Here is a 26,520-nt window from a genome sequence, read left to right as displayed (position 1 = left end):
TTATGTGCCATAAAAATTCATAAGATATGGAACACAGCGATTGAATCCTTTGTAAGTGAACTGTAATTATGTATATTTTGTGTGTGGTGAAGAAACTAACCATGTAAATGATGACAGCTAATTATATACAGCTCTCCTGGGCATTAGTATCACTCTCCCTGACAGCATACTCCTCTTTAAGGGTTTTCCTTCTTTGTATATGGGCCACTATTTCTGCACATTCCTTAAGGGAATTATGCTGTTACCTTTGCACTGGTTAAATGAAAACTAAATGTTTTTATCACAGAAATCCTTAGTGTAATCTAACTAATTTCACCCTTATTGTGCTGATAAGCCAAATCCAGCTCTTCTTCTTACTGGTGTCAAGCCAAACTAATTCCACTGACTTCAATGAAGTTGCTATGGATTTACACACACAAAGCTGTCAGCAGATATTTGGCTGCTGGTTTTGCTCCCCTGGGAGAGCTGAAGATTACAACCTCCAGAAGGAACAGTGAATCATATAGCGTCAGACCAGGGCCTGCCATGAAGGGAGTGGGGAGAATGCTACATGTGAGGAATTTGTGCAAAGTAAAGCCTTTAAAATCTTCCCTGGAAGAATTCCCTCCAACTTCTTCCGACTTGAAGGAGGGAAGAAGTGCACATGGGGAGAAGTGGAAAGGAGAGCAATTCAGGGATTTTGTGAAGGTCTCTTCACAAAAATCTAACATGCAAGAGTTCTTGCAAATTGATCAGTATTTTGGAATCCATTTGAAAAGGTGTCGGGAGACATGGTCTATGGGTGACCACAGCCATTCTGACACCCCTGCATGTTTGGAGCACTATTACTTTCCAAGGCTGCTCTGACAGTCAGCTTTCTCTAGACTTTCTCTAGGTTGAAAGTATGCAGAAGAATCTATACTGTCAAGGATTACAGGAGGAATAAAGATAGTAAAACATGCACTACTTGTGTGTAGATTTGCTCTGAACTTCAGAGATAAAGGCCGAGATTATACTCTCTCCCCTCTGTCCTCATCCTCTTGAATTTATGGAACCGGACTGAGAGCAGGAGATGGGGATGTGACCTACCTTATTATTTCATGGTTAAGAATTGCTCACGCTGATCCTAGTAGGCAGCTCCCTCTCATTGTCATTTTGTGATCCACAGTGAAACGATCTGCATTGAAGCATTTGCTGAACAGTCCTAACTGGAAATACGTTGGGCATGCAGTGCATGGTGCAGTCCTTTACAAGACTCTGAATTTTACCATGTTGCAAGAATACGTATCTGGTATAACTCGGACTAGTACCATGAGAGATAACAATTGAATGGACATGAATATGCATAAATGCATGTGAATGCTGTCTCCTGGAGGCCATACGACTTCTGAGATCGCTTGTCAGAGACCCTACACCGCTAATAGATTTTTTGTATCTCAATGTTTCTCCAGTTCCTCTCCTTGAGCCCCCGAGTGCTGTGGGGAACCCAGACACATTGTCTTATTCTTGCTAGAAATGCCAAAAAAAAAAAAATTTCCCTTTTAAAAAATCCACATTGTAAAACTAAAGCAACAAGTTTGCATCTCTTCAACCATTAAATTGGTTCAGTATTTCTACTATTGTAAAGGATTGATGCTTAAGCTTCATTTTCTGCACTGTTGTTAAAGCCACTGCTACACTGCCCAGGCAGCCTGTTCTCTTCTTATGTGCAAGACCAAATCCTGTCTCAACATGTGGTTTCATTCAAAACTGCCTCCTGACCCTATCACTTTCCATAAGGCAAGTGTAGTGATGTGGTTCTTGCATTTGATTTTGTTTCTACAGTCTTGATAATTTCAGACTTTTCATGTAAGTTGTAGAAAAACCTTTGAAAACACTGATCCAATTAAATCATTATTTGCCTCAGAAACCACCACTACTTCTCATGAACACATGTTCTTACCTCATACCCCCCCCCCCCATTTTTCATGGCAGATTATCTCATTAAGCAGCCATCAGTCCTATGAGTCCTAAGATGTTTGCCAAGGTCACACAGGTAGTTTTCAGCCGAGTCAGGAGTAGTTCCCCTCTCCCAATTCCCAACCCTATGCTCAATTTCTTTGAAGTGATTTGTACACTATGAAAAAACTATGCATCTTGTTCAATAGCAAGACATTTGTTTTATATTTATGTATATGTCTTACAATTTACAGGCTCTAACTTCATAGTTTATTTCAGCCTACACATGGATCAGCCTTTACCATAGAAGATAAATGTTGCTTGTTAATTTCAGAAGAAATATTAAAACTGGGAATTCTCTTTCCTGTTATAAACTGGAACAGTGGTAAGGATTTATTTATATATTTATTATTAAATAAAAAATAATAATTATTATTTTATATATATATATATTTAATAAATAGAGATGTTCGGCATTTACATCAGTGGATGTCAATTAGCATTGCTGCTCTGGTACCAGTGAAGTTACACCAATTACATTGGCTTGGAGCTAACCCAGAATTTAAATGTGGCAGTGTCCACTGAAAAGATTAAAATTAGAAGATTACTGAACAGCATCTATTATTCCTAGATTCAGCATATAATGCATATTTAGGAAAGGTAAGAGAAAGTATTTAAAAATTAAAGGAAATCTGAGAATGGCAGAATCTGGAATTCTTGTATGTAATAAAATATGAGGGAGTTGCAGGATTCTTACAGTAAGTGCTTTGTTTTGTGTATAATGATATCTCAGATTAATTTTCTTTGATGTCTGCATCTTTTTTTGTTTCCCGTGAAAGAAGATTTGTTGGGTTGGTGGCATTCCCTGTAAACACAGGTGTCTTGGAAGAGCTGCAGGTGTTCACCCTCCTCAGCTTATTCTAGTCCCTATGGGTATGGGGGAGGGCGGGAGGGGAACTTGCCTCACCAGAAAAACATTTTCTGCATGACCTTGAAAATGTGTAAAGCTCTGAAGCATGTGATTATGCCTTGGCATGTGAGCAGTACTTGGCCAATATATGACATAAATGTGGTTTTCAAGTGCAGATACTGGGCTTTTCTTTTAGTGTTTGTGTTTATTTGTTATGCTTTTTGCTTTGCTTGTGGTAAAGAAAGGGATTTGCACATGTATGTGTATTCACTGATACCTGCCTTCTCTAATCAGGGAAGACTTCCCATACTAGCTCATCCCTTGGATACTACAGAATAATCTAATACAGACATAGAAGCTGAAGCCTGGAAACTTGGCCCTTATTTTACTTCCTTTGGCACATCCTCATTCTGTCTTGATGTTCCTATACAGACAGATAAGAAAGCTTTGCAGAGAAAGAGAAAAAAACTCCCTTCCTCTTCTCCATCCATCAAAACCCTTTGGCCAAGTAGAAACAGAATAGGCAGTTTTGCTACTAAAACACTTAATTGGGATGATTTCTTAGCTTGGAAGAAGGTGTGACAAAATTCAAGTGACACAACAGAAGAAAAAATCCATCTGATTTTTCTAAAAATGTCTCACTTGCACATCGTTCTACCAGACACTGGGTCTTCCTCTGAGCGCTGTGTAATTCAGAGGGAGAGATAGGTGCTGGAAGCAGGTGAGGAGCAGGGTCACAGAAACCTGAGTCACTCCTGGGGTGTGGACACCCCAGAGAGCAATGCCCATTTGGGGCAGAGAGAGGAAGATTCCTTTCAGAGCGTTGCTAATGACCTGCAGAGGAGCTGCACAGCAGTCATTTCACAGATACGATGGCAGGTCACTGCGACAGATGTTCCCAACATATGTGGAGAATTAATTACCCACTAGTAAACAAAATCTGTGATGCGGAGAGTCATTTTGTCCAAATTTCTTTCGATTTTGCTGTTATTAGGAGCTTAATTTTTCTTGATCAGCCAGACCCTCTTGAATTAAAGTGTTCCTTAATGGGCTGTAGTGAACATTTTCTGAAGTGAAGTGAGGAGGAAAGTGGCAAGGAGTGGGTCAGGGGAAATGAGTTTAGTTGGAAGAGTTGATTGTGAAGTTGTACCATAGCGAGTGATTAGTCAATTATTTGATTAAAGGTTGGATGCCAGTCATATGTTCTTTTTAGAAAAAAAATCTAATTGTTAACTAGCATTCAACAGCATTTATACTTAATTTTAGAACATCCAGTAGAATGTCTAGACCTTCTGGGGAAAGGATAATATTTTGAGAGAAAGAGCTTTTGACAAAAGATTTTATTTTCCTTTTCCGTCAATATTCTGAATGTGTTAATGTCTCAGGGCCATATTGTGTCATTGATTTTTAAGCAGAACTCCCCATTTAAATCAATGGCAAAATCTGCTTAAAAAAAAATCAATGGCATGATACGGCTCCAGGACATCAGAATGAAATTCTTATATTCATGACCCAGATAACAAATCAGAAGGCCATAAAACCCCTGCTGTTTCTTAAAACTCATTCAGTGCATCAATACTTGTAAACTAAATAGTGCATGGAAATGAACATACTTTAATAGAAGGATATTGAAGATCAAAATATTTAGCTATTTTTGGTTGATTGTACTTTCATAAATTATCCCCAGGGTCTCAGTTCTTGATACATTGCTTAGGATTTGAGCTCACCTCTCTCCTTTGATCCACAAAAGGTAAATTGATATCACTATCCTACTGTTGTCTATTCTAAGACAATGCTTCTCCATTTTCCACAATTTAAAATTAATTTTTTCAGGTGTGTCAAATTTTATAGTACTGGTTTCCAAATGGACATGATGAAAGTGATCTCTCTGACACACTGGAATTGGCATACTTTGTAAAATCTTAGGCTCAGAACCCAAATCTGTAGTTTAGCTATATTTTTTATTTTAATCTGCAACATAAGAGTTCAGCACACTACTGTGATCTGATGGAAAAAAGCATAAGAACAGTGAAATCCCTTCATTTTGGCATTAAGCATTAATACATTTTTTATAGCATCACTTATTTCTCAATTTGGAAAACTAGAAAAGTTTATGACACCCATGGACTACAGCTGAATACCTCAAGATGCCCGAATTTCTCAGTCACACTGACAAACTTCTGGTGCAGAAAAAACCGTGAGGTTCTAGCAAAGGAGGAAAGTCAAACTGCCAGAAATTTGACAGAATAGAATAAATGATCAAGTGAAATCGAGGGGCACTAATATCGTTATCCAGAAGAGAGTAAAGGGTGACTGAAATGCAGTGATATACCATCAAGTCTTGATTCTGCTGTGAATTTCAGTTTTATTTGGTTAAGTAACTTAGCTTATTTTTGACTATTCTCTTTATAAATATTATTTTTTCTCTACAAGTCACAGTTTTCTATCTCATTGCTATTTGCAAAGGACTTTGAGAAATTGCAGTAGAATTCCCTATAGAAATCTAAATTGTGTTTCTCAATTAATTCAACATAATTAAATCACATTCAGTTTATAAAGTACCATTTGTATACATGCACATTTTTCATCTGTGAATACACTTGCTTCTGAACCTTAACAGATATTAATGCTGTTGGAGAATTATTTTCCCAAATGCTGTCTTTGCTGTCAATGTTAGATGGAAGTTTAAGTCCTGCAAGGCCAGTAAACTACTCTGCACAAATACCTCCACACACACATCTCTTAGGTACTAGGTGCCACACAGAAAGGCACAGCCTGAAGGTGAAGTGCTGCAGACAAGTGTGGGTTGAGGCTCTATGCAGGGTGGAGATGAGAGCAGTTCAGCAGAGCTCCCCAGCATGCTGGACCAACCAGTTCTCATCCTGGACCAGTCACTCCAAGTTGCTCGAGTGCTGCTTCAAACCCTTGTTGTCATCACTTGAATTAGGACATCCAGGATAGAGTAGGTCAATGAGACAACTAACGGAGTGCAGGGATTCACTTAACAGTTTCAGGGATTAGTGTAGCAGTGAATTTCCCCTCTCTGCAGACCGGATTCCAGCTGACTATTGCATGTGCACAGAGCACAGTTAAAATATACTTCAAATGTGCAAATCAGACAGTGTTTGTGTCAGAAACTAATAGTAGAAAATTCATCAGACACACTACCCCTCCAGTCTATGTAATATGGAAGTGCAAGTTTTACTTCAGATTGTTCTCGTAATCTGATAGATTGTACATGTGACAGCACATGAAACCTCTATGAAGTATTATAGGTTCAGAATAACCTGGCAGTGGATTCTGTACTTTGCTTCCTCTTCTTGGATCAAAAGTCTTCACACTACATGCAGAAAACATATTCAGCAGGAGGCAGAGAAGTATAAGTCACAAAATGCTTACATATGTCAGTGATGAAGACAGAAAACACCCTGCCTAAAACAGGTCTACTTTTTATTTCATTTCTTACTCTACTTATTGATTTTCTGACTATTTTTTCTACAGAGCTGACCCATCACAGGAAGTGCAGAACTCTCTGAATCAAGGTACATGACATATAACTACTGTTGGTATTAGTTTTCTGAGGCCAGGACTCACATATTGACAGCTGACTTTTATCTAGGTAAAAGCTCTCTGTGTTACATGATTTCCTTTCTCCAATACACTTCCTTTTCCGAAGAGCTAAAGTCCATCTGCAGAGAACTGTGCTGAGAGCAACTGAGAAATCTATTTTCTGTTTGAAAGGGTGCTTGTGTGTGTGTAAACCTACTGATTGTAAACAAAAAAGAAACCAACAGTGCTTACATTACTGATATGAAATAATTGTTCATTAATTAAAGTGAGAGCACACGTATCTAAACAGTAAGTCTAAGTTTGCCATTTGTATTCACATGAATCCACAGGACTACTGGAGTGAGGAGGGTCTGTTCATCTGACTAGAGATTATAGGTGTGATCTGCCCAATTTGATCTGAAAAAGAAAGTGACCCTAAGAGAATTTTTAAGGCAATTCACATTCTGTCGCAGCTACAGCTTCACTTCTTTGGCACATATAAAATCTCATTATTAGTTGGACACTCTACCTGCAAAACCCTATTCACCCCTGAAAGCCTTCCCTTATGATAGAATATTCTTCTTTATAACTGTTTATTTTTTCAGCCTGTCTTCTGCCCTATTAGGAATACAGTAAATAAAGGTTCTGTAATTTATGGTCTTGTAAGCATATGAGTGATATTTAGTGCATAAAAATATTTCCAAAAAAGTACCACATCACTGAAATCCTGTTTCTGTTGATATTTGTATTTGAAATGGCACAGCCTAACCTAGCCATGATGACATCCAATATATAATTATAAAATAATTATTAATGCACGGATTTCAGAGTTATTATCTAGTATAAAAGTCGTAATATATTGGAATAAAGTTTGTAGACGATTAATTATCTTTGTCCAGAGTCTCTCTCCACTGTAGAATTTTATCATGACTCCATTATTCAAAATGCCAGCTAATAATATTAATATGCCTCGCCACATTAGTTCCTAATATTTGCTTACCGTCTGTGAATACAAAAAGAAATTAGATGTTAGATACAACAGCAAACCATCTCAAATGCTTTAAGCAGAGCGATGAGGACTTAGAGACCAAGTATATAAGTGAATATTCTTACGTACATAGGTAGTTCCTCTGAATTTTCAGGAATGTCTGTGATAACAGACTCATAGTTCAACAGACAGCACTATGGACTTCATCTGCATTAATTTATTATTCCTAGCAACAAATGATTAAACCAATTTTCTGATTAATCAAAACTGTGCTATGTAACCATCCATGTGAGATCAGAATTTTTAATCACTCTGCACGGGCTGTAGCAATATGAAGAACAAGACTGAAAAATCTATTTTATAAGAAATATTTAGCAAATAAAATCTAAATCTCATTCAGAGCTCATGTCACTGTGAAGTATCAGTTATTCCATAATTGCACACCTGAAGCTTTTTTGCTACTTTCTTTGAAGCCTTGTCCTAGCAACAGAGAAACTTGACTTAAAATTACTACCAGTCCAAATGAGTGTGGCTATTTCTGTGATGTCAAGAGCAGATAGACAGTGATCATCTTCTCATGACTGGAGCTATGAAAGGAGAAATTGGAGACAACAACAGAAAGGTCAAGAGTATCAGGCCAGATTTCATAATTTACAGGTATGCTATGTACTGTTGAACCAGTCACTCTCTGATGTAGGTCAGTACTTCATGGTCATTCACACTGCAAAAGTCACTTGCAGTTGCTCAAGATGCCATTAAAATGTGTTTCTGCATATGCATCCTGTTCATGATATGAACATAGTGGGATACCACCTAAAGATGATGAGGCCCAAGGTGATATCTGTCACTCCCTGTGCTCTCATGTGTGGTTTCTCTGCCAAGAAATTCTCCCAGCAGCAGTGTGATTAAGCAGCAGCGGAGCTGGCACAAGCTGGCTTCATAAGAAATGGCAAATGAGTCAGCCCACATTTATATCACAGAAGGTTCCTTATTTCCAGCTCCTGCGTGACTGACTGGCTTAGTGATTTCAGGGCTCCTACTATGGGTAGTCTTTGACAACCACTAGTTAGAAGCCTGTCATCAAGATCAGAAGGGAGAATATGTGGTTCTTGGTACTCCTGCCTGTGACATGTCTATTTGCAAAGCAGCAGTGGCTCATTTGGAAGCACCACTAGTTACATTTGTGACAATAGTATCGAGACTTACATGGCATATTTGGTAGGGCAGCAATCAGTCACCCCGTAGACTGACATAGCCCCAGGTGTTCACAGGAGTACCTACCCTAAGGTTATGGGAGCCAAAAGCCAGGCCTGAATCTTGACCTCTGCTTCCTTTAAAGGAACAGAAAGTATAGAAAAGGAACTGTCTGGAATATCTAAATCCCTGTGCACACCTCGTGAGTATAACAGTGAAAGTGGTTGAATGACCAGCTGCTCGGTAAGACTTGATGCTACAAAGGTGCTTTGAGACCAGGGGTAGCTGGTGCAAGACAAACCTGCTGTCTCAGATTAAAGTACTGCAAGGAGGACTATTTGAATTTGGAATGTTAGGAGAAGTGCAATGTTTAGGTGAACTTGGTGAGGAATGGTTGAGGAGTCAACTAAGTTGAGAGTAACAGATCTCAAGTATCCCTTAAAAAGGGGAAAATATATTTTATTCCATCACTTGAAAAATGCACGAGTACTACTACTGCAGGTGTTACTTCATTAGTTAGGTAATGTATAATTAATCCATATAAAAAACATGCAACTATACCTAAAGTGCACTGGAATTAAACCACTGTTCCTGCAGAAAGGGATATTATGCAGTAGCATTATTGTGTTAATATTCTTTTATAAGGTTGAGCTGTTAAATCATAATCAAAATTCCAGCTCAAATTGCAGAATTACTGTAAGAAATTATTCTTAAGTTATCTCTTAAAAAAATTGCATGAAGAAATCACAGGCAGAAGAGAGTCTATCTTTCTGTACGGTACAAGATGACCCTTTACGGTACTTGACCAATGATATTGTCTAGTCTCATTTAAAAGTGTGCAAGGAAAGGTTATTCAATAAAACACTCTGTTTAGTTGCCTGAAAGCTTTGCTCCCAAACTTTACCTGCAAGTGTCTGTGTCTTTGGGCTTTTCTGCTGTGGAAGCAGACAAAATGGTTTTGTAGGTAAAGCATTTGGTTCTTCCGTTCCACTTTCAGTTATTCTCGATTGAGATGCTGAAGTGTGTCCGAGAAGAGCAATGAAGCTGGTGAAGGATCTGGAGCACAATTCTGATGAGGAGTGACTGAGACAGCTGGGGTTATTCAGCCTGGGGAAAAGGAGGCTCAAGGGGCACCTTATCACTCTCTATAACTATCTAAAAGGAAGTCGAAGGCAGGTGGATGTCAGTCTCTTCTCCCATGTAACAAGCAGTAGGACAAGAAGAAAAGGCCTCAAGTTGCACCAGGACAGGTTTAGATTGGATATTGGGAAAAATGTCTTCACCAAAAAGGATTGTCAGGTATTGGAACAGGCTGTCTAGGGAAGTGGTGGAGTCATCACCCCTGGAGGTATTTAAAAGACATGGAGATGGGGAACTTAGGGACATGATTTAGTGGTGGACCTGACAGTGCTGGGTTAGTGGTTGGACTTGGTAATCTTAAAGGTCTTTTCCGATCTAACCAACTCTATGAGTCTGTGATTCTAGCTAAGTCTGTTTTCTTAATGCTGGAAAAAATTTTGTTATAAAACAAACCCATAAAAAACCTTGATGTGTCAAATGTTAAAGGAATTAATCATGAATGCCTGTCTTTTCTGTTCATAATTAAAAAAAAAAGGCTTAGGTTACCTGAAAGGATGAAATCATTTACAGAACAAGTTACCTAATGGTACTACAATTTTCTAATTAGTCACAGGTTCAAATGATATCAGTATTGGTTTATGCTTCAGGGCATGAACAGCACTGAATTAACTGAATAAACTTATTATAAACTGGTAATTAATGATAATTATAAAATGGAAAGAAGAAGAGTGATATGATTGGCTAATAAGAGTGATGAGTGCTGAAATTAATACAACATAATTTCCTGCTCAGTACACGTTAGCCATGTAAGTAAATTAACATAAGCTATTTTAAAGCATTTTATAAGAAAACTTTGTAACTGCAATGAGGCATTATGACATATTAGTTCATGCCTAGTTGCATCGATGGTAATCAGCTAGTATTAGTTTATGCCTAATGTGTTGGTTGAGTATTGCCAATAAATCTAGATGTGAAAGAATTCACATAAAAATCATATTTAAGGTATAATATTCCTTTTTACAAATCTGAAAAATTAAATTCTGCAATTACTGATAAATTTTCTGAGCTAGAAATCAGAGAGAAGAGGACAGCAGAAAACTAATCAAGGTAATTAGCTATGCACCATGGCTCCACTAACCAAAACTGGGAAAACACGGTGACATTCCTGCCAAATCCTTTCAGAAAAGTGACAATCTGGCAGAAGCAAGAAACTGGTGTAAAGTTTTGTATGTATTTGATTTTAGATTATATATCTCAAGTCATTCTTACAAAGCTGTGCACTTCAAGTACCAAGAGCAGGTGTTTAATGAACTGTAAATGACTTATTTGCATATACTTTTCAGAAGTATAAAGATATCATTAACTTACTGCTGACCAGCCACCTGAAGTGAGTAGGAGAGAGATCTTGACTTGCTGGGTCACTGGGTAGTACTCATAATCATGTTTTTTTGCCTTAGTGCTTCATTGCAATATTGCATTGACTATGGTGTCATGTTCCACTATAGTGCTTGAGTCATGTCTATTCTGCTATAGAACAAGAAGGACTATTTGTGTTGCTTCTGTGGATTACTCCCTTCTGTAGCATTTTCATGGTCCAAGGAATCTCAGGTAGAGCAGAGCAACAATCAGAATATTTTCTGTTCTGAAAAAACATGTCTTCTTGGTGCCAAAAACATTTTATCAATTTGTACCAATTTCTGATGATTGCTACTGCCAAAAACTAAAGACAAATAGAAAGCCCTCTGTAAAAGGGATGGACAAAATAGTCCATTTCAATATTCTCTGGATCAGAAACAGATGTTTCAAAGCACATAATCTTATTTCAAAACTTTCTATATGAAACTGTTCATCTTTCAGTTTGAAGCAATGTTTCATTCAGGAACAAACTTGAAGTTTCTATGAAAAAAAAGAAAGTAAAAAAACTCAGAAACGAAGCATTCTATTCATCACAAATTGATGATTTCCCACTTCTCAATTTACAATTATTATTTTTGAGAAAAATTTTCTGCAAACTACACAAATTGATAATTTACACAGTTCTGACTCTCAGACAGAGAAATATAGAAAACAACAGCACTTTTAGTGTACATCATGTTGCTCCTAAGGTGGCTTTATTATCTCTGCTACACTCATCAGAGGAGAGGCACAGACATTCAAAAAGTTGTGGTTTTTCTCTCTTTAGCACCCTGACCTCCAAATTTCAATGGAGTTACTGGCATATCAGTATACAAATGTAGGTAACTTAGCAAATGCCACATAGGAAACCTCAGGAAACCTCCTATGTTTTATCTCCTCTGAAAAACAAAGCTGGCATTCTTCCAGAAAAAGGTCTTCCTTTACAGCTCCCTGATTCATCCCTGGAACAAGTTCCCTATGAAAGGAATCGGATGAGAACTTTACTGCACTAAACAAATATTAGAAGACATAAATAAAAGACACTAAAGTTAGATTGCAAGAAATCTTATTTCTGCTGTTCTAAATCTGAGTTCTTTGATTCACCATCTTCATTTCGTTTCTCTGAATGGCTTGGTATTGCATTTCCTGTGTAAGGTATATACCAGAGGTCTGTTCTTTCTCTGTTGAACTTTCAGGCAAGTCTTACACACTGGATCTGCTGATGTGCATGTAAATTCAAGGTAACTCTGCAACATTCTCTGTGTTTTACAGTGTTCAGTGCTCAGGTTTTCTGAGTGCATCCACTTGCGGATGTACAGATCATGCATGAACCATTTTAGAGACTGAGAACCTGGCCTCTACTTCATGACTAATTAATCTCCCCAGGGGTTGTCACCGATGCACAAAATTGTGATTTCAAAGAATTTATTGCAAGTAAATGCATATTGAGACACTGAACCATCATGTTTTTAAAGACTTTTTGAAATCTTTTGCAGGAGGAAAGACACTTTGGGGTTGAGCAGTGAAAAAAGCAGCACTGAGAATATAGGTCAAGACATTAATATAAATTTGGTCACTTCCTTTTTATTCACCAACATTTCTCACAATAAATCAGATCACCTCCTCACCCGTACACCCCCCGCACACTTCACCCTTCCTGTCCTGATTTCGGATCACCGAATGTAAATCTGTGACAAGGGTATCTATATATAATATTAATGGTGCTGAGGAGTGTTGGTGTGAAGCGTGAGTACTTGCCAAGTAAGGAGTGATCAGAGCAGAGCTGTTCATCCTCTGCAGCATGCTCTACATCATCTGCAGGACAAATGTAACATCATTAGGCAAAAAAAGGCAGCCATTCTGCAAGGAAATGGCTAAGTTGGAGGTACCAATCAATCTCACCAAGCGAGGTTCCCTGTGATACTGTCAGAAGCAACAGACAAAACAGATTGCAGTGTAGATCACAGGGTGGTCAAAAAAAAAAAAAAAAAAAAAAGAAAAAGAAAAAGCCAGGACCCCCCCCCCCAAACAAAACAAAACCAAAATTCCCCTTCTCCTCTACCTCTTTCCCTATTCCTTCCCCCGCTTCCTAAGATTAACTCATGTAACCAGTTGTCTCTGACCTGAACCAATTTACCAGGCAATCTGGGCTTGGCTGCTTTAAGCTGAAAAGCACAGGAGTAAGCATTGATGTTTAGCTGTTAATTTAATAAGGCATAAGGTAGCTGCTTGAAGGCAGGCTCTATCAGTATTGCAATGGGTTGTATTAAAGTCAATAGACATGAATTGTGAGCTTAAAAGAGTCATTACCAGGCTCCTGTAAAGAAGTTCCAATAAATAAATAAAAAGTAAGCTAAAGCAGTTCCAGTTATCATCATTATTTAAACTCAAATTGCAATTAAATCATTTTCTCAGTTACTTACAAGACATATTGACTTTTTACCTTGATAAATGTCTGCTTTCAAGTTACAGTTTTCTCCATATCTAGGGCCTGTACATGCACATGCTGAAGTCAATGGGAGTATTTGTGTTGCCTGCAACGAGACCAATCATGAGACCAAAGCAAGGCAATAGCAGTCTTTTTGTATGATACACATTAAGTTTGCTTTGCTGGTGAAGGGTAAATGAAACTGTGCAGATTGTATAATGAAATCTTTCCCCAAGTCCTCTGTATCACCTAAAGAGATATTTATTAGTAAACAACGAAGGAGATAGACAGCATTAATTTGTTTCCCATGGATAGCTAATTTAAAAAATAAAAGGACTTGTAATAATATTTGCAACATAGAAGTTCTGCTGTTTAACCACAGTTGATGTTTCTTTTAGCAGGAATTTATTTTTAGAATCAGCAAGGGTTAAATCTACCATTCGCTGTTTCTGTTCTTGTATCAAGGTCAGAATGAGCAGGTAGCCCAGTTCACAGTTTGCAGGACTAATAAATCTTTCCAAAGGTCAGCATCTGCAGTCATTATCAACTAATCAGTTTTAATTTGGTTTTTAATATATAAACACTTGGGATCATGTAGAAAACATCATGCATGTTGTTTAAATCTGATAATTTTTTTAAAAAACATCACTTGTTTTAGTCAGTTCATTAATATTTTAAATAAAGGAAATCAATAGGTGCATTAAAGCTGCTTACCTTCAAGTCTTCCTTGTTTTCACAAAATATTAAAGATAACAATAAATAGGTACACTTTTTTTTCAGTGAAGCTTTTATTAGAGCTGCTACCTCTCTTATGAGACTAATCAGATCAACTGTGGTGTAAAGCGGTATACATTGATTCACTTGAGAACTGACTTGATCCAACTGACTTTCAACTTTTGCAAACACACTGTTTACTGTTTAGGCTATTTAAATCTAGAGGGGTAAGATCAGCAATGTTGAAATGTCATTGTACAACATTTCCAAACAAAGGGTTTGAAAACCTTTTGAGAAACGTATTTTTAAAACACAGCTCTTGAGGAGTTCCAATTTAACTTATTTAGTGTTGTTAATTATTTCCATTATTGGTCATGCTTTCTCACCAGAACTAACCTTTAAGAATTCAGCATAATGTCACTCTGTGACTCTTAAGAGCCAACAGGATTACGAGTGTTAAATTCAAAAAGGATGTCAGTCTGGTATGCCACTTCATTGCCACGTTATGCACCTAAATTTCAGATTTAGATTTAGATTTTAAAAAATATCTGCCTAGATGCTAAGATCCTAGAGGTTCTTAAATTTGAGGATCCTCATTAAATGTTAAGCTATCTTTCCACTTACAATAGTTGCGCCTTCACTCACATACCCCTTGAAGTCCTAGGACTAAATGAGAGTGGGTGGTGCAGGTGATCTCAGCTGCTAAAGAGGGAGATTTGTTACTATAGCTGTGGCAGATCCTGCACTCACTGGCACCTACTTTAGTTAATGTTATTTTGTGCTCTTTGTTTCCACATTCACTGATGTCACTTGTCTGAGATCTGTTTTCTTACACCTGCCTTACCTTTCAGGGACACTTGCTCCCTGTGTGGGCTGTGTGAGGTCACGATGCCCTCTCCGTGGAGGAAAAGTTGGGATTACTGGGCAGCACAGCTTTTCTGTCTTCTGAAGTTGTAGTCTGATTTGTGAAAGGCCACACAGACCAGCAAATTACTTTCATGAGCACTAATGTCTTGCAGTGTCCCAATACTATATAAATATTGTAAAATTCAATCGTTATCAGCAAAACTATTCAATATTAATCTACTTCTTACATTTTCCAGAATGGAATAATACTATTAAAGAAACTCAGACATCTTTGTTTCTTTTCCAAATTAACTTTTAAAGTAAACAACACATTTTTGAGATATAACATATCTATATTACACCCAAATATTTTAAACAGGGATTTTTTTAGCCCTATGTTGATATTAGATTTTACTGAAATATAAAAAACAATGGATGATCTACCTACATAATAATTTCTAACTTTTCTAGCCTCTTTTCAGCTGAAAATACTTCAAATAAGTGTTGTCATTGCAACATTTTGCAGTGGGTTACACTCTGTTGCAAGAACAACATCTGGGTGTAGCACCTTTCAGCTTCTGATCTATTAAAAGTGACAACAACCCTGGACTTTGGTAGAAGTGTATCTAACTAGATGGTGGAAAAGGGACTATGCCCCTATGACCTGACCAACCACATATGAAAAATGTTGGAAACATTTCCTTTTGATGTAAAAAGGAAATTGATTAAACTAAGAATTTCCCAAAGTTTTACCTACTGTTCATATTGCAATAGGCCTGTCCCATTGATGCCAGGGATGTTCAGGGGTGTTCTGTGGGACTGTATATGATCAGGAACTACTCTATTAATGAAATGTTATTTACACAAAGTCGCCCGTTAGAACACGGAAAAACAGCAGAAGTAGCAAAAATTAAAAAGACTACAGTCTTATTACAATGGCAGAATAATAAGAAAATTAATAAGAATATAAAATAAGAGCTCTGCAGTTACCCAGGTAAGGCCAACACTGCAAAGAATGCTGGAGCCTTCAGCAGCTAAAGCTGACTGGGACTTTGTTTGATGAATTCACAGAAAAGTTGGTGTCCTCAGCTGCACAAAGCCATTCTTCAAGCACTGTATCAGCTACAGAGGAAAAGCAGCATCATGTGAATTTCTGGGGCCATTTTCTGGAGCAGCCTAGGACTCTTGCAGAGGTGTCTAGTCTGTGTGTTAAACTTTTCAGACTCATACTTGCCAAGTATAATCAAATAAAATATCCACAGATGTTACAGCTTCAGAAAATTGCCACACTTTCCCAGTTTGTATTATTCACACTTTACCAGTTTTCAATATTCATAACTGTAGTGGTAAAATACTTCTTACATGTTATTTAGACGATATGTGTCATGAACAGGCAGCAGCTGAACACTCACTGGGGATTCTAATACTCAGGAAACTATAACTCTATTATATCCAGAAGGGAGGGAGCCTTAGCTTTGTGTGGCAAACTGGATCTTATTGGCTCTTCATATGCCTCAGGTATAAGGATGCAAATTCCATAAATTCAGTTGAAATAATGCATGAGCCAATAGGCCACTGAATGAGCTGCATGTGTCACAGAAGTCATTAAATCCTTGAATGAGTGAGGTTTTATCATTGTGGAGAAACTAATGGAGGAACATATTATGAGAAGTTAGTCCACATGGAAGTGACTCACTACAACACTTATTTCTTATCTTCAGATAACTAAGTGTATTTTATACAGGGAGATATTACCAAGGTTGATTTTGAATAATTTATTCAAAGGGATGGACTTCCTTTTTCTTTTTCAAAGTCATTGAAGGAAGAACACTTGGCTCTGAAGAATTATAAGCAAAGATTAAAAGGACTGTGGGCCCATTCTTGCTCTTATTGAAACCAACAGGAAACTTTCCATTGATTTTGGTGGATGGATCAAGCTCTTTAGCCTCTGTGCATGTGACCTTTCCCTTAATGCTATCCCATCAATTTAAATATCTCATTGGGAACAAATGAAGGGAAATCCCTAGTGTTGACTAGAGAAAAAACAAGTGCTGCTTTTGCTTTTCAGTTGAGAAGCAAAAAACTTTTCATATTATATTGGTTTGGCCATGCACTTTATGAATCAAACTTTACTGATATCAGAAAATTTGTTTTTTTGGCTTCAGTTGACTTTGGAACAATTGTGTGAGGTAATTTGTAAAAGCATGTGATACCAAAGCCTTAAAATGCGTTTCTACCACATCTTTTGATCATTTTTATTCAAAGAAGACTCCTACTAAACCAGTAAGATCAAAGGAGGGTTATGGAGAGTTTTAAACCTCACCTAGGGACAAATAATAAGAGTGGACTTCTGGGCAAAAGGAAGCCAGGAAAGCTCAAGAAGGCTGGACTGTCACTCTAGTGCAGCTTTGGTCTCGGTTTGGTTATAAGCAATAACCAGTTCCTTCATTAGTGTGGGCTTCCACCTACTGTCTCCTCCATTTTCCCCCTTGGTGATAATTTTGATTCTATTTAAGTAGAATCTTTCCCATCATTGTATATGACACCATAAATCACACTGCTGCTTAAACTACTAAAACTGTAGAACTACGCAAGTCCTTGAGAATGGATGCTACATTACGAGTAGGGGTTGTCTTATCACTTACAGTACAGTTTAGAGATAATAAATCTAATTGATTCTCCCTTCTGTTATCTAAACACCAGAGTCCAGCACAAACTGTACAGCAATATTTAAATGACCACAACACAAAGTCAACATGATGCCGTGGAAAAGAATAGAGCAATATTCTTAATTCTGAAAACCTGTATTGGTAATCAATTGAAATGTTGGAGCAATTGAAGAGCTGTCCAATTTTCAATTGCAGTATAAGTTGGGAAACAATTTGAAAATAATGGCTCATACAAAGAGTTTTTGAAACAGTCAATATGGTCTTCACATGAAGGACAAATAAGAATTTGGCAGTCTACCCACTGTTTGGTCTTTGTGCATTAGACATTATCTGCGGGACTCGCCGCAGTGGCCCAACTGAGATCAGAGCTTGCAATCTTTCAGTGTGACTCCCATGAAAATGGACTTAGTGGGATAGTCATTCTGGGGACATGTTCAGTGAATATGTAGCAGTCTTACTTTGAGCAGTACTACTAATATACATTCAACGAATACTTACTTCAGTGAACTGATTCACATTTGAGATGTTTTCTCACATTATTGTGTTGTGTGCAATTAAAAGCATTTTAACTCAGTGTAGTTCACTGATGCCAAAATAAATTTTCCTGCACATTGAATATTAGGGTTTGGAGACAATGATTATGCATCTTTTCTTTGATGGAAATGATCATTTTCAAAGCTTGGTTCTTAACCTGAATCAAGACACCAATATGTCTTTGTCTTTTGATCGTCTTAAAAAAATTATTGAGGTTTACACCAGCAGTATTCTAGCCTGGGTTAAGTTCCATGGGAACTTCTGACTGTGAGCTAAATATTTTTCACATGACATCCTACAGTCTCTGGTGTGACTGAGGACTCATTTGACACCTTCAGCTTCTTATCCTTCTCTGAGATAGCCAATGTCTGTCACCACAAGAACTATGCCTGGACAGAGAGACTCCAAAGGCGAACACCAGCATGTTAAGGTAGAGTAGGACTGAGAATCTGAGAATTCAGTAAAGGAGTATTATACTCATTAATCCCTCTTAGTGTTTTATTGAGGCTGTCCTATGAAAAGGCCATTTTTAATAATGAATATGAGGATTTAAGCTTTGGTAGCCGCATTCTGGTAGTCAGACATTTCTTTAATTTTCACCACATGAAGGAAAAATCCAAGAATACTGTCCTGTGTTTTCCTTTGACAAGAACAACTTTAAATTAAAATAATTTAAAATAAAAATGCTCTTGAATTAAGAAAAAAAAGCAAATGGCTATTTTCTGGACCTCGGAAAACACTAGCATTACTTTGGATTTGGAAAAATATCCGTGTAATTAAGACCTTTGAAAATTTGTTTTATGAGGTTGTTGAGTGGATGTGTAAATACAAATACTATGTGTCTACATATGGAAAGTGTGTGTTTTTACAGCAGTAGAATTGATAAGCCCTACTTAGGTGTTTTTCATATTCACTAAACACAATTTCCTAAGTGTGCATCTATGAATTTGTTTCATTTATGATCGTACTATTTAAAAAGTTTCAGCTTAAAATGTGTTACCTTGACAAATTCTGTCTTCTTGATATTTGCATTTACCCTATGGCATTAGCTGAGTATTTTTCTTCCTATTCAATGGGGAGTTGCTGTGCAGTTTTGCCCGAATCTGAAAGAAATGGGTTTATTCATGCAACATGGAAATGAGGGAAGGAAAATAAAGCTTCCATTTCTCTTATGATACCTTTGTAGACATAAAAGATTGTTGCTGCTCTCTAACATGGAAAGGCCTTGGCTGATGCAAATGAAAATACATTTTTGGTGTTCAGAAAAACAAAGACAAAGGTAGATCTCACAAGGATGTCTACGTGCATTTTCATGGTCCCTCAATAGCAGTGAGGTGCTACTCTCATAAGAGAAAAAAACCCCAAAACAAACCAAGCAGATTAATGCTCTGCGTTTAACACTTATGCAGGCTTTCAACTCCCAACTGCAATGGCAAACAGGTAAAACCTGACAGTCAGGTAGAACTCTCAACATTAGAATAGCTGCACCAGACAAAGTCTTTGCAACTTCACTGCCAAAGCACAATACTCAAATTACAGTTAAAAAACCAGTTGATTTCTGTGAACTCATTTTTGTAAGACACTAAAACGTAGTCTATGATTAGTGGCATAGACTCTGCAAGGTTGTTCACATACTTAAAGTTAGGATGCACTTAAAACATTTGCTGGATCGACTTTTAGTTACACACCTCTTAGGGGTATTATTTGAAATACATTAACTCTGGCTACTACACCTTTGGATTCACAAACATGTTTAGGTTGCAAAGCTCTCTTACTTGCTCCATTTCTGAAAGAGAAAAAGTTACTTTATCTTGAGTTAACTTTAAAACCACATTAATTTTCCATGGAAGATCTGGAAGCTGGTGGTTTATGATGTAATTAGTTGACAATCTGGCAAAAAGATAAGGTATGCAAGCATTACAATAATATAACAAATTGTAAAAAAGTTAATCAAATGGGATTTGTACCTCTGAAATCTTTACAATTATGAGAATAAGCCTCTAGAAAAAGAAATCGTACTGTAATGTTAATCTTTTAAGATAGATCAATTTAATGTATTCCACATGTTAGGGAAATATTAACAATTTAATTGATGCCTACCTAAAAAGATTGTCCTGTATGAAGTACAAAACCAGCAGCAGTTGGACACATACAGCACGTCTTTTGTTGTATGAGTGCAAGAGAAACCTATGGGAACATAAGCCAGTGATGTGTAAAATTGAAATGGGTCAGTATTTAAAATTCTTTGCACAGATACTTACATCATGTCTAAATGGGTAAAGCAACGTCCAAAAACCTTTTAAGGTATTTTTAGACCTGATTATTTTACCTTCATGCTAGCCCAAAGCAGTACAATGAGATCAGATCGATACTAATGCTGAGGGGAAGTGAGGGAGGGATGCTGGGGGTAACCCAGCACCAGGGCACGACGCTGTCCTGGGAGAAACACTCTCCCTGCCATCCCTGCAGCCAGCACTGTGCGGGAGGGGGCTGCCTTTTGTGAGTCACGGACTTTTATTTTTTACAAACTAAATCCACCGCTCGATTGCTGCCCTCTCATGTCCTATGCAGCAGTTCGTTTTCGTCTCTCCTATCGTCCTTTTTTTGTTTGCCTGAACCAATTTCTAAGGGAAGCCAGAGAGAGCAAGGCAGAAGAACATGTTAGTCCACAGCTGCCTATCAGTGGAGGACGGTGGGTTTGATTAAAGGGGAGCTCCCTCCTGCATTTCACACATCACATCAATCACATTGATCAGCCCCCAGAAAGGCAACATATTGTCTGGGAATAAGCCAAGGAGGGATATCAATTTCACAATAACACTTATGTCTTTCAGCCAAGAACTGGTTTATTTTTGGCTACTGAAGGCTGAGACTCACTTTGGAGCTCCATTTATGTCCAAAGATTTTCACTGCTCACTTGCTATTTCACTAACAAGTTTTTACTAACTTTTGCCTGAAATTTGTAGCCCTATCTGTGATTTCTACACAGAAAAATCAGCTTCTACTTGCTACCCATGTAGAGTGAGGGGACTTCACATCTGTGTATCCGTGTTATCGATTTCTTTTACTGCTACTGAAAAATATAGAGACTTCAGGAGTGCTTACATTTTTTTATGCCATTTCTTGTAATCATCAAGAAAGTGTTAAAGTCCTCGGGAAAAATTATATACATATATATAATATTCTGTATTATTCTTTCATTTAAATGATGTGGTAAAATGTCCTTTTTTTTTCATATACCATTTATTAATTCCATTTGCATAGGAACTCTATGAATGTATCCTATTTTGCAGTAATGGTATCTGTACTTCCGGATCCCAAATATCCAGGTTCATGGATATGTTGCTTTTTCAGATAGAGTTTTGATTGATTATCTCTACCTGTCACTTTAAAGAAATCATTCTTACATATTGTTTTATATCACACTCCCAAGGAGGTTTCATCTAGTTTGTTGACATAATGAATCCTACACCTCATGATTAATTACGTGTATTATATTATTATATCAACCTACATTTACCCCGGCTACTTTCTCAATAATTGCTGCTCTGTAAATGTATTTGAGAGTGCCTCTGTGTGTGTGAGAGAGAACTGGGGCTCAGTTAAGCTGCAAACTGCTGTAGCAAATGAGTGTAGGAATTAAAAAAATGACTACTTCATCATTAAAAATAAGGACTTGAAATAGAAAGAAAATTACCAGTATGTCGTTACTCTAATGTAAATTCTTGATGGCTTCACCAGTTTTCTAAAATAACAGGTATATCATAAAATATCTTTTAAGGCTAGTTATCATTTAGTACTCAGATTGTTATTCTCCCCTCACTATCCCTACCTACTGAATTATTAACCTAATGACAGGGTGACCACAACAATCTTTAAGAAGGAAGGCACAGCGTGGCTGCCCCTGTCCTCTGCTAAAGAAACAATATTTTTAAAAGAGCTATTTTAACATCTGTAGTGATGCAAACGCTACCAGCTCCACAACGCTCCACAGATTTGCCCCCTCATTTCATGTTAAAGAGTCAGAGAGAGATTATCTCTGTCTTTTAATAGAGTCATTTAGCTAATTTTATTTTTCAGTAAGGTGATGAAAGAGACACTATGCAGTTAGTTAACATACATTCTGGAATTTCACAAAATATACTATTATGTGTTTTTACAGCCACTTCTACATAATCCAATCTCAATACATTGTTTCTATAATATCTCTAAAGGCATGATACAGAAAACTAGGATACATGTAAGTTTTAATTATGCTTTGTAACAGAAGAACTCAGACTATCTTCTCGAGATTTTCCACTGTAAAGACACAAAGTTTACCTTAAGTGCTGCCATTAAAAAATATCATGAACACAGTTTTTTCTTTAGAGGAATCAGGAGGATATAACCCTGTTTCCAATTATTTGAGCAGACTATCAGCAATGCAAAGATGTTATTGTCTTGCATTCTTTAAACTGGTATAGCTATATATTTTTTTTTCTAGTCTGTAGTACCATACTACAATTATGAGGCAGTGCTTGTGGTAATCTCATTTTTTACTTGGTTAAAATATGATCTGAAATATCAACAATACTGGTCAACTTTCCAGTGCGGTGATCCTTAACTACTTGTAAGTCTTTTAGGAAGATTTGCATTTCTCTTCATTTTAAGGTTACAAAAAATTCTGTATAATCTTGATGTTTACATTATCAAATTATTTATTGTTTTATTGAGCTTTAGGTGAGGTCTTTTCCTTGTTAGAATTTTAACAGTGTAGCTTTTATGAAATGGAATGCAACTGCATGCACATATCAACTCATAATTTGTATTAATTCTCTTAGACAACTTGGAACTTTGTATTTTCATCAACTTTGAGAGTAAAATCTACGACACTTCATTGCTAAATTTCAGGTTTTTAAAATTCTTTCTCAGCACCCCATACCAATGGGGCTTTTTGTGACAGGCATTATCTTTTGAAAATTTGTGTGTACATTGTAGGATATGTATTTATATTAACATTATTAAATATACTAGTGAATACTTCTGCAGAGTTTTGCAAGAGTTTACATAAAATGGTTATTGTAAAAAACACTAAATGACGTAGATAAAGGAATATGAATTAACCACATCTGCAGAACTAAAATGTACGTATGCTGCATATGGTAAACTCCCAATATCTTCTTTTTTTCCCCAAATATCTGCTTCGTGTAAATAATCTTAAACAACAAATGAAATCAAATCCAAGCAAAACAAAACAAAACAAAAGGAAAAGAAAAAAAAGAAGAAAACAAGAAAAGGCCAGTCCTGTGGTATCAGAAAATGTGAAGTAAAGCTATTATTTGCTTAAATGAGTTTCAGAGCCTTCAATAATTTATCATCAATTTCCCCGAGTTCCTTGACTTTCTTCATCTTGATCTCTCCCGTTATATATATCCACCATTTCAATATGTAGCCAATATTATCATACTCTGAACCAAGTCAGCAGTTTTGACATCTTCATTTCAATGTCCTTTTCTGTACCTTCAGCAATGTTAATGTTACAAATTACGGGAGGGTGTATTAATAGCCATACCCAAGAAGCAGAAAGAAAAGTGCATTTTTTTAGACTAAGTACTAACTTGGGATTTCCCAGGCCCATTGCGGAGCCGACGGAGCCCCGGCTCCTCCGTTGTGATGATAATGGATTCCGTGTTGTTGGCTCAAAGGTCGACGGGTCACCGTAAGCTCCTTAATGGACTGTGAAATAACTTTAACTGCATTAACCTCTCCAGATCACATGGGTGGCACCAACATCCACTCCTGAAATTCTCATTCGCTTATAGAGACAATACCATTAGATTATTATATTTTCCTTTTGGAATAGCAATAGGCTCAAAGCAATTATGCAGCTAAGCGTTTCCATTAAGCGAATAGGGCCTTAAAGAAGATTAACTGGAGCTTCTCCGGCGTTCAGTATAAAGGTGGAATAAGTTGAAAGATTTCAACAGAATTCAAATCTGCTAAAACCCCTATCTTTGATATCATGGTGATCTAAAGTATGAAGTCATTAGCTGAAATAGCAATGCTGTGTCCATGCTTGTGAAGGCAGGTGCAGTTGTGTGGCTGCCCAAACCGAACCCCTGACTTTACACTGCATTTTCTGAGCGTTTGTTCTTAAGAAGGTTATGAAAAAATTGGCACTGAAAAGAGCAGGAGGAAGACTGGCTTCCCACAATCATCAGCAAGTTACTTTAACCTGTTATGTAGGTCTCACATTTTCTGAAGATCAAAAATTACGCCTGCCAAGTGATGCAAGCAATGCAACACCCATCTTCAGCCGCACTGCAGGACCATTGCTGCTGGAGGTAGGATGAGGTGTGGGTGCTCAAGCCTAATAGGCCTAAGGCTAGTTTGTTAGTCACTGGAAAACCTGGGTGGAGCCTTGAATTCCCCATTTGGTTGTGCTGATTGGTAGTCTCTAGGCTGAGGAAGCCATGGCTCAATTCATTACAGCCTATTTAGAGACACTAATGTTTAAACCTCCAAGTCAATTAAACTTGAGTGTGTGTAAAGATCTAAGGGCTTGCTTAAGTGATGTGCTGAAGTGGGGTCTTTCATCCCTCAAACTACCCTCAAAATAGATCTGCTGATAGTAATGTCAGAATTTCCTTGTGCCAACTACAATAAAAACATATAGGAACGATTCCATGAGCACAGCTTTCAGGTCATAACAATTATAGGCACTATTACAACAGTTTGTTTTGTTTACATTAAAAAAAGCACTTAAGTACCCGTCCCAAGTTCTAGGCACCTTTACAGATTAAAAAAACAAATACAGCATCATCTCCTCAACTACATAGCAGAAATCCAGAAATTCATCTAAAGGAATTGTGGAAGATACTCTTTGAATATCATGGGGATGTATCTGATTTGGAAACAAAAACTCAAACAAACAAAAAACAACAACAACAAATACTGGCAGGATCTGTGGAAACTGGAATCTGGAATTTAATGACTGATCTGTAAAACCTGTGTTTACCCCATAATTTTGAATATGAAAAGGGTAGTTAAGCTGTGATCATCTGTTATTATACTAAATACTTGGAAAAATTTAAAAACTTTAGACAGAGTAAGATCTTACTGTAGACTATTTTCTGTTAAATTGATTTTACTGAGAAAATGGAACTTTGGTTAAACTTAATTGCTTTCTATAAAGATATGAGAAAACATTGTAGTGCTTCAAAATTGAAATTAATCTTCACACATTTTCCTTCACTACCAGAAAGTTATTGATTATATAGTTTAGTAATCTATTTCAGCATTAAGATACGAAAAATTTTTTCATATCAGGTTTAAATATTTTTGCTTTCAATTTTATTTTCCTTGAAATGTAATGTATTTTCTGTGGAAAAACAGAACAAACAATCTCTTTCTTCAATTAACAGTTCTGGTTATCAGTAAAGATAATTTTCTGATTTTTGTAGACTTCAAATTTTGGTTTTCCTGATCAAGATTCATACTAATAATTACAAAGCAGAGATTATGAATTTAAATTTTATTTATGTTTTTCTTTTGTCTCAGCAATTCCAATGTGTTTAGACATTAACCTTCATACAGATCCACTACAATGGAACCATTATCTGATTACAGGGAAGGGCCAAATGATCAATCAGAGGTGCCACCTGTGGAAAAGAGGGCCTCTCATTGTGTTTTAACTGGGTTGGTAATTGAGTTTTAGTCTTTCTGTGAGCCAAGAGTTGAGCTCAAAGCAACTTTGGGCTTTAGCAAGCCAAGAGATACATCTATCGTCCTGCCCTGTCTCTGTTTCTCTGCCATTTCTCAGTACCATGGCACTGTCTGTATTTTCCTGCTATCCCAGCAGCCCCCTGTGACCAGGCAGCTGCCAGCAGACTTGTCATCTTGTACGTGCTATGTGTGAAACTCAATATTTTTTTGCACCTCTAACATACCTGCTGTTCTTTCTTTCTCCCCTCATGGGTAAAAATCACACCACTCTCATTTAGTTCGACTGACATTTTAACCAATATTAAGGTTTTCCCTGCCTTTTTTTCATTTTTATTTTGAGGGAGGGTGAATGTTTTTTAGTGTTTGTCATGCCAAGATAGAGATGTCAACCTAAATCTAACACATATCTCCGCATCTTTGGCAGATGTAGTGTGTAGACTGATTTGCTGGATGGGACCTTATTCTGAGCACCTACAAGTCTCATGAAGTTGAAGAAAACAGCTTAAGAACAGGATTAGAGACAGGAAGCCAGGAGATTGTTGTACTTAATTTACCCTGGCACCTTTTGCCCACAGCAAGCTTAAAGCAATGA

General features: G+C 37.1%; 1 long non-coding RNA gene across 2 annotated transcripts; it reads left to right on the top strand.

Annotated features, from left to right (window-relative positions):
• The first annotated feature begins 23,897 nt into the window (after positions 1-23,897).
• On the top strand, positions 23,898-25,857 carry LOC116785278. 2 transcript variants are annotated; one of them, XR_004356456.1, is made up of 3 exons: positions 23,898-23,922; positions 24,450-24,547; positions 25,764-25,857. It is a non-coding gene; the product is annotated as an uncharacterized LOC116785278 (long non-coding RNA). The 2 variants fall into 2 exon arrangements; XR_004356457.1 differs by lacking the exon at positions 23,898-23,922 and adding an exon at positions 23,974-24,163.
• The last annotated feature ends 663 nt before the right edge of the window (positions 25,858-26,520 follow it).

This window comes from Chiroxiphia lanceolata, chromosome 3, assembly GCF_009829145.1.
Source record: "Chiroxiphia lanceolata isolate bChiLan1 chromosome 3, bChiLan1.pri, whole genome shotgun sequence".
NCBI classification, from domain to species: Eukaryota; Metazoa; Chordata; class Aves; order Passeriformes; family Pipridae; genus Chiroxiphia; species Chiroxiphia lanceolata.
This window is presented reverse-complemented; position numbering and strand designations above follow the sequence as displayed.